The 10757-nt window shown below is 42.5% G+C and overlaps 1 long non-coding RNA gene across 2 annotated transcripts; it reads right to left on the bottom strand.

The window, feature by feature from the left end:
- Nucleotides 1-3345: 3345 nt before the first annotated feature.
- Nucleotides 3346-8862, bottom strand: LOC108349051 (uncharacterized). Of its 2 annotated transcripts, none has more exons than XR_015645157.1 (3): nucleotides 8805-8862; nucleotides 5029-5215; nucleotides 3346-3837 (listed from the first exon to the last, which is right to left on the bottom strand). It is a non-coding gene; the product is annotated as an uncharacterized LOC108349051 (long non-coding RNA). The 2 variants fall into 2 exon arrangements; XR_015645156.1 differs by lacking the exon at nucleotides 8805-8862 and adding an exon at nucleotides 6699-7067.
- Nucleotides 8863-10757: the final 1895 nt, after the last annotated feature.

The following is a 10757-nucleotide window of genomic DNA, read 5'->3' as shown; positions in this document are numbered from 1 at the left end:
CCCTCAGTTGAGAATGCTAACTCTTTGGTACATTCTAGAAAGCTAGAGTTTCATTTAGTCTTTGCTTTACTTTCTTAGGCATCCTCCTCATGTGCAAGAAGTGCTGGGACAACAAAGAGATCCGCAACAAGATGTTCTAAACCTCTCTCCTTGTGGAGCTGAGTCATCAAATAGGCATTGATACCTCCATTTCCTAGGTCTTAACTATCTCACCTGTCTTCAAGATGTAGTGAATATACTGTTTCTTCTCCTATAAATTCCATGCTCCACAAACTTTTCAGAACTGTGTCTATGGTGTTAACATTGCCACTCTGTCCTGTGACTTCACCTGACACAGTGCTAGTTAGAAGGGAATTGCCTGTGTGGTATTTGAGGATACGTAGTGACAATCACCATCAGTAAAGATGTGTCTTCCTGTGCTGAGACAGAACTGAAACACATTTTGGAGAACTGGAGAAAAAAAAAGTGCAGAATGTACCCAGGATGAGGAAACCTGAGCAAGAAAACCTGTTATAGGAGGAAAAACAGAAATAAGGTCACAAAGAAGTAGCTAGAATCGGGTATTAATAAAACACAAATTAAATAACTGGAGCATAAATGCACTGAGACTCTAGTTGTCACGTGAACCTCCTCAAGGTGTGGAAATGGAGTGTTGCCGGGAGGAGGTAAAGGGTGATGGGAAGGCATGCTGTGTCATCAGAAACCAGAGAGCAGTGATGCTCATTCAGACCATACATTAAGGATAAGATATACTTCCATTGGGGAAACCAGTTTAATGGAGGAATATACAAGAAGAATCTATCAAAGGGGAGAGACCTTTTCATATCTAAATAAACTGTGGGTCAGCACCAATCAAGAGGACATGAGAGAGCACCCAGAATGGTTAGCAGTCTGTGACAGTTGGGTTCTAGACCGGCAGATAGTCAGAGTTAGCAACAGGGAGGCAAAAATCCATGAGCACATTGAAACTTGGTTTTCATGCCTGAGGAACTATTTGGGCATGTATAGACCAGAGCTATTTGGTTAGTATAGCAAAGTGGAAATTTCTGGTTTCTTTGGCAACTCAGTTGTGTCATGTAATGGTTTTTTTTTTTTTTTTCTGGAAACTGTCTTATGAGAGGATGTTTTGCTGAAAACAGACATGTGGTGTTTTTCTGGAAGCAGTCTGGAGAAGGACATGTGATGTTTTGCTTGAGTGGCCACTTGAGAGAACTGGTGATATTTGGAAAGGATATAAAGATAACCCAGCTAACAGTGGATGATGCTATGTGGTGTTGGTTCGCTTTGCCACTCTTTGCTGGTTATCACTAGTCATGACTTCACAGAGAGAAACACCCCAAAATTCTTCTGGTAATGTTCTGGCTTCTTGCCATTTTCATGGACTCAAGCTGATTGGTGGAGCCTAGCAGTTTCTTCTGGATCAAATTGCTGTTGCTGATCCATGAATAGTGTTTGCGAGTGGATTGAGCTGCTGTTCTTGATTCATGGGAACTGAACTGCTGATATCCTGACTATGAAGACTGGATTTGCCCCCAAAGAACTATTTCTAAAGAGGTCTACATCCTCCTTTGCATTATCAACCTTTCCTTTCCACTGCCTCTGGTGGGTGGCGGGCTAGAGGAGACGTTAAAGCATTACGATATCTGGCAGAAGGAAAGAGTGGTAAGAAATGGAAGATAAGGAAGGATGGTCCAAGGGAGATGCACAATTCAAGGTCATGGACTGAGGCGGGGGGTGGGGGGAGCAGCTGGGGCAAATAAGTTGGATAATTGGTGGATCTGGGCTTCTGAGAGAAAAACAAAGACCAGGGGAGAGATACAAGCCTCTATAGGCAGCCAAAGGCATTCTAGAACCAAGGGAAAACACATCTGAAAGAGGAGAAATGAATTCAGACAGTAAGCAGTGATGGGGTTAAAGGCAAACATCCCTGAGATATCAGAAGAGAAAGCGAAAAAAGAAGAGCTCTACCTAATTGTAATGACGATTAAAGGGTAGTAGGCATAGTCGGAAGATGTGAGGCTCTTACTTTTCGGAATCTCCAAAAGATGTTAAAAGAACAGATCATGGACTCACACTCAAAAAATAAACCACACATGTCCACATACACGATCAGCCATCCTGAGATGTTACACGGGATTTCAAAAGTACTCTCAAACTCTTCCACTCCTGTATAGGGCAACGTGACATTGTTGCGGTTCACTGTGTGACTGTAGCACAGTCCCTGAAGCTGCGTAACTTGAAATATGGGCTCACCATTCTTATGTTTGGAGGGCACACACACCCATGCTCCTGTGTGTGTGCTCCACAGAGATACAACTCCGTTGAGAAACGAAGCCTGCCTCATGCTGGGCATCCTCCCCAACTTCTGAAGCAGAGGTCCTGTGGCCCAAATGCCTTACACCAAATAGTTTCTTTTGATGTTTCTAATAGCTCAATATTGTTCCAGTGGGTACCAAGCTTGGACCTCATGAACCTTATGGGAGAGATGATATTGACTGTTAATTGATTGGATCTAGAATCGACTAAGATGATCTCTCTATATGGGACTGTAAAGGCATTTCCAGAAAGTTGTGATTGAAGGGATAAGGTCTTCCCTCAGAGCGGGGTGGAATTTCCGGATGCAGCACGTATATAAAGATGCCGAAAGGGAAAGCAATGTTGTTTCTCCTTAGCTTCCTGTTGATGAGTGAAACTACCTTGGCCCTGGTACTACCCTTCACCAACATCTGAAATCAGAACTCGGCTACTTTGGTCTTCCTCTAAGACCAGCAACTCTCCAGGGCATCATCCAGGCCCTTAGCAGCGGACTGGGTCCATTGATGCTTCAGATTTATGGACTGACTGATTGCTACAGAGTTCTCAGACTTTCCAGGGTAAAGACAGCCATGCTGAACTCCTCAGAGGCTCTCCTGTAAAAGGGTTAAAAGTTCACTTTTGTTTTTACACACGTTCTATGATTCTGTTCCTCCAGAGAAACCTGGCTTCTAAACAACATCAAGTCCGAATGAGGGGAAGCTGTCAAGGTCACAGAAAATGGACATGACCTTGCTCTCATTCTTCTCCTGTTTTTTTTTTTTTTTTCCCTCCGGAGATGGGGACCGAACCCAGGGCCTTGCGCTCGCTAGGCAAGCGCTCTACCGCTGAGCTAAATCCCCAACCCCCCGCTCTCACTCTTCTCAATTTGGGAATCTATGACGTAATGCTGGGGGAGCTGTTGGCAAATGTGAGCCTTTGGTGCGTACTGGAGAGGAGGCAAGCAGAGTCTGAGGCCGATAGCTAGCAAGGACAGTGAATACTGTTAGTTGATGGGAGCAGGGCTAAGCAGAACAATAGAAGTCCATTTTATTTTATTTTAGTTTTAGTTTTTTATTGATCCATTTCATTGGATTTTTTAATTTACATTTCAAATGTTATCCCCTTTCCCCCAACCAACTGCCCACCCCTTCTCGCCTCCCCACCCTGACATTCCCCTACACCGGAGGGTCCAGCCTTGGCAGGACCAAGGGCTTCTCCTCCCTCTGGTGCCCAACAAGGCCATCCTCTGCTACATAGGCAGCTGGAGTCAGGGATCTGTGCCGAGTGTACTCTTTGAAGGGTGGTGTAGTCCCTGAGAGCTCCAGTTGGTTGGTATTGCTGTTCTTATGGGGTTGCAATAAAACTCCAAAAGATGCCAAGGCTCATAAGATGAGACATACAGCACTTCCCAAAGACGAAAAAAATGAGTTTTTATTTTTCCTCAAGTAAAACAACTCCAACAAATTTAGTGCCTTAACATTCTATTTATCTACCATTCTTGACGTGCTCCCAGGACGCTGACATTTGATGTGCCTAGGCATTCTGGAAAAAGAAAAGGGAAAAATACATGATGTCATTCATGTCCACAACTTGGAATCATTCTCCTTGAAAAACAACTTCTGTTCTGACAATCAGCTTTCAGGCTTTTTTGTCGGTTGGGGAGCACATTATCACATTAAAACCCAAAGGTCAGACATCTGTGAAACATTGTGTTAAAAGCCGAGAAGCTGAGGCAGAAAAAAAAAATCCTTTCTGCCTCAACTCGATATAAATTGCAGATCAAACAGCGATGCAGGCTGACAATTGCTGTCCAGTCTGAACTAAATTGTATTCCATTTGACTTCTAAAATGTCATACTGGGTGTTGCATGGGGCTTTAATTTTCAACTGCCCAGTCTTGTTCTTGATATTTGTTCCTTCCAAATGTGCTCTCTGACCTTCAAATGATAGGATTTTTACTCCAGGATAAGCAAGTAAAGTCTTCGTTATGTTTGGTATAATCCGGCATTACTTATTTACTGAGCCGTTTAGTTTTTTAATACGTGTTTCCTTTGTGAATAGACAATGGCAATGTAATTATAACTGAATATTTTAGTAGGTAGTAGCATATAAATAAAATATTTTTATATCCTGTACATAAGTAAACTAATGGCTTGATAAGTGATATATTTAAAAAAATTTTTTTGCACCTGAGAGATAGCTCAAGTGGTAAATTATTTACCTTGCAAGCATTAGGTCCTGAGTTCTAGTCCAGAGTACAGGTAAAAAAAAAAACTAGGTGTGGTGGCATATGCGTATATTATCAGTGCGGGGACTTCACAGCCAGGTGAATCCCTGTGACTTTCTGCTCAGCCTGCATAGTCTCCTTAGTGAGACCCAGGCCACTGAGAGACTCCATGAACGACACTGAGGGGAGACACCAAAGACCGTCTTCTGGACTTATCATGGATATATACACACATACCTGTGCACACCTGCAAACATACATGAACCCATACCACACACTCTCACAAACACATCAGAGGAAGCATCCTTATTCTCTCCGCCGATACAAAAATGCACAGCTGTGACTAACCACGAACACTCTGTGATGTATACAGCTCAGGGTGACGGTCGCTAGGCCTCATAAAGCAGTTTTTGAGAGTGGCTCTCAGCTTTTTATTCTCTGCAAAGTGTCGGTTGTTTCTATGGCTATTAAAAAGAAAAGAAGAAAAATAAAAGATCACGTGGGTACCTGAGTCGGGGACATCCCAAAGTCGAGATGGGGTATGGAGATCCTTAGCATAAAGTTGAGCTCTGGGAGTTACTGCAGTGTTTTGCTAACTCGGGAAGTCACTTTTCTCTGTTCTGGTTTCCTCAACTACAAGACAAGTTTCATGATGTTTACTTCAAGGAAGAGGTCTCAGAACCTTAGCTGATGCCTAAAGGATATGAAAACCATGCAGAACAGTTAAAAAAAATTGAGAGAGATGCTTGCTGTGTAACACAAGTTAACCTCAAGCCTATCATTTTCCTGCCTTGGTCACTTGAGTACCTAAGGCACAACTGTGTACCACTCTGCTGGTAAGAGTAGTCCAAATAAATGTTATACTTATCAGTATGGTTATCATCAAAGTACATCTCACTTTCACTACCATACCAGGCAATTTCACTTATTTTATGGGCCTATTTCCAGATTGGGTAAACTGTTTATTAAGTGAACTAACCAGTCTGATTATTTATGCATTGTTATTATACTATAATTATCATTATTATTATTATTATTATTATTATTATTATTATTATTATTATTATCTTCACTATAGTAATCCTGGAGCATAGCTACAACCAGGCATGGAATCAGGAATCCTTAAACACTGGATAAAATGTCCAGAGTATCACAAAGAAGGTCCATTTCTGCCTGGGATGGTAAAGAATGCTTCAACCAGCATGGAAACTTCCACTAAGAAGAAAGAATGACAGACTGACAACAAACAGACCTACAGAGGAGAAAGGCAAGAAGAGAGGGACAGAGGAAAGGAGGGAGGGGAAAAGGAAGGAAAGAGAGAGGGAGACAGAGAGAGGAAGAGATGGGGGAGGGAGGGAGAGCGAGAGAGCGAGAGAGCGAGAGAGCGAGAGAGAGAGAGAGAGAGAGAGAGAGAGAGAGAGAGAAAGAAAGAAAGAAAGAAAGAAAGAAAGAAAGAAAGAGAGAGAGAGAAACTACTATGCTTCAAAATCCAACTGCATCCAGTCCTGCCTTGACAACTCTAAACTCTAAAATCAGCCCTTATCTGGGCCTATTAGGAAGAGCCTGGCCTCCACTGCTGGCATCTTCATTGGCCTTGTCTCATAGCCCTACCTGCAGGAACTCCTCCTCCGACCACCACCCTCACCTCTGCCGGCCTTGCCTCTGGCTCCCAGAATGCAAAGGGAAAGCCAAATATGGAAAAGGTCTGAGTCTCCTGCCTCATGTTATTTTCCCACAGCTAACGCTTTGATTCCCTATGTGCTACATACGTGTGTTCGTCCCTTCTTCTCTCCTACCCGTCTGTTACTCACGTCCATCCTCCTGATCTCTCCTATACTTCCCTGGCCCATGTACATAAACAGCTTAATGCTTCTGCTAACCTTTAGAAACCACAAGTGAGGGAAAACATACATTTGTCAGAATCTGATTCTTTTCTCTAAACGGATGATGGGCTCCAACTGCAGCCTCTCCTGGAAAAGGACATTTCTTTCTTTTTTTTGGCTGAATAAAAGTACATTTTCCTTACTCCTTAATCTCCTGATTCACTCAGGGGCTCATCCATTGAGATATTTATTCACTAGACCCTCCCTGTACGCTCCCCTTGAGACAGGTCAAATAGACTCTCCGCTGACTACTTAGCTTCCCCCCTCAGCTCCCATGCTACAGAATCCATTTACCTTCAAAGTTCCTTTTTTGGAAGGAGATACACTATCCCCAAGGCACTTTGAAGAGATGGCGTCACTCTGACCTTAACTCCAGCCTAAGGCCAGCCTGAAGACGTCCAAGTCCCAAACTGCAGACTGCAGACTGCATTCCTGCTGGTCTTTTGAGTGCACAGAGCTCCCTGACTCCCAGCCCCACCCAAACCTTCCTCCAGAGGCAGCTCCTGTCAGTCCCAGACCTTTGATTTTCAAGGAAGAGTTTAACAGCAGCCTGTCAGGGCCACAAACTCCGGAAGACACATGTCAAACTTCCCGAAAATGCTTCTGACTGCTTTCTCTTGGCTGAACACTCCACACCAGTCTTTATAATTCTGCCCTTGCTTCTCCAAGGATACAAGACTGCTTGCTATTCTCTATTTTTAACTCCTTCCCACATACTCATGGGCCTAGGCAGACACTCTCTTTAGACCACAGGAGCATGCTTTTAGCTTTGGGCCCTAAACAAAACTAAAATCCAAATGGGGAGAAATAATTCCAGTTACTGTTCTATTTTTGAATGAGAAACGGTCTTCTCTGGCTTTTCCCTTTGGCTACCACAAAATCACTCTGCTCAAATTTCCCCTCACATCTGATCATATTTGACACAGGAAGTCTGCATTCTACAAAGCAAATTAGATCCCAACAGCCCTAGACAAGCTTTTGACTTCTGTGGTGATTCAAGGCAAGAGAGCTGGCTGTGGCACCAGGTCCGGGAAGCCTGTTGTTTCGGATGCTGCTCCTTTTGCTTCTTCCAGTTTCTTTTTTTTTTTTTTCCTGAAGTCTTGCTGTTTAGAAGGCTAATCTGAACTTTATTCCAATTCTTTGCTTTCACCAATCCTGTGAGGAAAACATCTTCACTGGTCACACCAGTGTCTTGGGGGCTAAGGATGTAGCTCTTGGCAGTGCTTACCCAGCATGCCCACAATCAATGAACACGCTGTCAGTGGAGGTCAGGTTTCCCAACAGGCCCTAGGAGCTCTGCATGTGACCCCGCAGCAAATAAAGGTCAAGAGGTAGAAAGCGGTGCATACTGGTACTTAGTTTTCACCTTCTTGTTTGGTAGTTACCATGGTTCTTTCCCCAGCATGATTAAACTCATCCAGAAAACCCCTCAGAGATTTATCTCTAAGGTGACAACGTTGACAGTCAGTATAACCCATCCACACCACCCGAGAAGTATTTTCACGGAAGGAAAAATGGATCTGATGGGGGAAATCTCATTTCTTTTCCACACAGATAGCTTAGAGTCAGTGTAGCACGTTAGGTACATAACCAAGTTATTACAGTTATAGATGTTAAGGGGTCTGTGGGCACACTAACTGAAAATAAATCCGATTTTACAGTTTTAGATACTTAAGGGTGTTATTGTTATACATTACATATACTTTCTACCTAGAGACATGATTAGATTTTGAAAAGTAAATAATGTGGGAGCTGAGATAAGCTTTAAATAAAAAATATAGGGAGAAAATGGGATTGGGTTGCAGTTGGTCAGTTTTAAGAGTACATGAAACAGGCTTTACACACACACACACACACACGTACATACACATACATATATATCTTTGTCCTTAGAGAATTATTAAATGTATTGTCATTTCCATAATTTACTTCAAAAATTTTGGAATGATAGAAGGTAGAGAAAAATATGTTTTAAACCAGCATGTGTTTTTCTGTTTTGATAAGACTTGTGTAAGATAGGACTTATTTGGCTTGTACTTCCTGGTCACAACCCAACACAAAGAAATGTCAGAGACAAGAGCTCCAAGCTGAAGCATTGTCTCTAGGTCTGTCAGGCTGACAATAAAAATCTCACTAGACTATCATCACGCCTCCCATTTGAAAGTCAAGCTCTATCATAAACCTTTTTTTTTTCCCCCGGAGCTGGGGACCAAACCCAGGGCCTACCAAGCGCTCTACCACTGAGCTAAATCCCCAACCTCTATCATAAACCTGAATCATTTTTTTCAGGCATCTTGAGGAGACAGACGATCAGAGCACATGGCGACACAGTCATTTGAAAAGATACCAAGATATCTTCCCGATCCCTGTAAAGAAAGAGGTCTCTCTTTCTTGCTTTACCGGTTTGCCAGGAATCTTCTGGAGAACCTGCCCGGGGCTACAGTGAAGTCACCAATGCACAGAATCCTGACCATCTGCAGCCAACGCTCAGAATTGGAGCTGACTCATTCCCTCCAGCAGTGATGAATGAGGCTCCGGGGCTCACTGGAGCCTTTGAATGCTCTTATTTGAATTACAGCTGCTTCTGAAAGTAGCCTCTCCTGAACCTCCTCACAGACTTCATCCTGTGGAAGACAGGAGCCTGATCTCATAGCTGTCTCGGCTACAGTTGTCCTCAGAGTCCTGAAATGGGTCACGTTCCTGTGCCCTGCGTCTGAAGCAGGGTCCATGGTTGTGTTTTATGTTATTTATCCTTCGCATTTATATACAAGATTCACTGACATCTAGTCTGGGCTTACAAAAAGTACTGAATAGTGGATGAGTGAAAGTCTTTTACCTTTTGATTGTCAAGTTGTGTACTAGTTCTTGTGATAGGACGTAGATGTGTAAACAGGAGAGTTAGTAGTTTATAATTCAGGTCTTGTGGCTTTCCAAGTGACTATTAAAATCTGACTAGGGCTTGGTTATACAGGAATTGTGTTCTATGAAACCCATTTACTAAGACCTTAGTGCCAGTGGGACTTTGTTATTAAGTGGAAGCTTTTCACAGATGCCTGTGGTCATGGGACAGGAGAATCTCTTTACTGTGTTCATAAATGCCAAGGAAGTTGCCTTGTGAGGACATTTCAGGTATGATTTTTAATCACATCTGAAAAATTCCCTTTTCCATGAAGGATAAAATCCTCACAGGTTGCAAGCACTGTGCTGTGCACATTCCTAACACCCATTATTTTAAAATATCTGCTTCATGTTTGCCTTAAAACAAATGATTTTACTTACCCTGCCACTTCCCTTCCTTCTGAGAGAGGAGTACGAAAGTCGCTGTGAAGGAGCTGTTTTGGATGAAGCTTTCTTCTTAAGAGTATTAAGCTGATGGTCTTCATGTGGGTCCCTAATTGGACCTGTTTATTGACTGTCATTGGATCCCCTTCCCCTAACTCATTGGGCCTCAGTGGGAGAGGATACACTTAGTCCTACTATGATTAAATGTTCCAGGGTGAGGAAGTAAACAAAGGGAGCAGAACTTCCCTTTCTCTGGGAGAAGAGGGAGGGAATGGGGTTGGAGGGAGGGAGGTACTGGGAAGAGATGGGCTAGAGGGCGATTAGCTTGTAAAGTGAAAAAGTAAATTAATTTTGTAAAAAGAATATAAAGCAAGTTACCCAAATGTCAACCTATAGTTATTACTTTCTATCAAGTTATGGATTTCTACACATTGCACAGAAAATAAAGCAGAGATATTATCTATAAAATGATGCTGTGTACATAGCAAATCACATGTACACATACATGTACCTTCACATGAAGTCCCTTTCCCTTCATTACTATCTTCCAATCACAATATATTTAAGGAAGAAGAACTTCAATGACAGAAGCTTTAGATGTGCTTTCCGCTCAGTGTATTAAAAATGAACTCATCCTAAAATGCCAATCAGCACAATCAAGCCCATGTGTGGCTTTTGTTGACTATGAACCCAGGAAGACAATCTTAGCTGCACTCACAAATAATTTTTCCAAGAGACATAAAACAAAAGCAATGTGTGTTCTTAAGCTTATTCCTTTAGGCAGGTTAAACACTGGCAGAACAAATCCATAGAAGATAGAGAGCAGAATGATGTGATTTAGACAGATACTATTTTCCTGAGATGTCTTATTTCTGAAGCTAAGACTTGCCATTTCTGAAATTGTACTGCAAGTCTTGGTACAAATTGCCAATGAACTACTAATAAAAGCTCAAGAGGACAACAGAAAAAAAGAGGATGATCTCTCTGTCTTTAACTTTCCAGGGCTGGGATGACAGATTTTCCTTACAACATTAACTTTGGGATGGTTTTAAAATATCTTCTATTTCGTCT

This window comes from Rattus norvegicus, chromosome 20 (assembly GCF_021556685.1).
Source record: "Rattus norvegicus strain SHRSP/BbbUtx chromosome 20, alternate assembly SHRSP_T2T, whole genome shotgun sequence".
NCBI lineage: Eukaryota > Metazoa > Chordata > Mammalia > Rodentia > Muridae > Rattus > Rattus norvegicus.
This window is presented reverse-complemented; position numbering and strand designations above follow the sequence as displayed.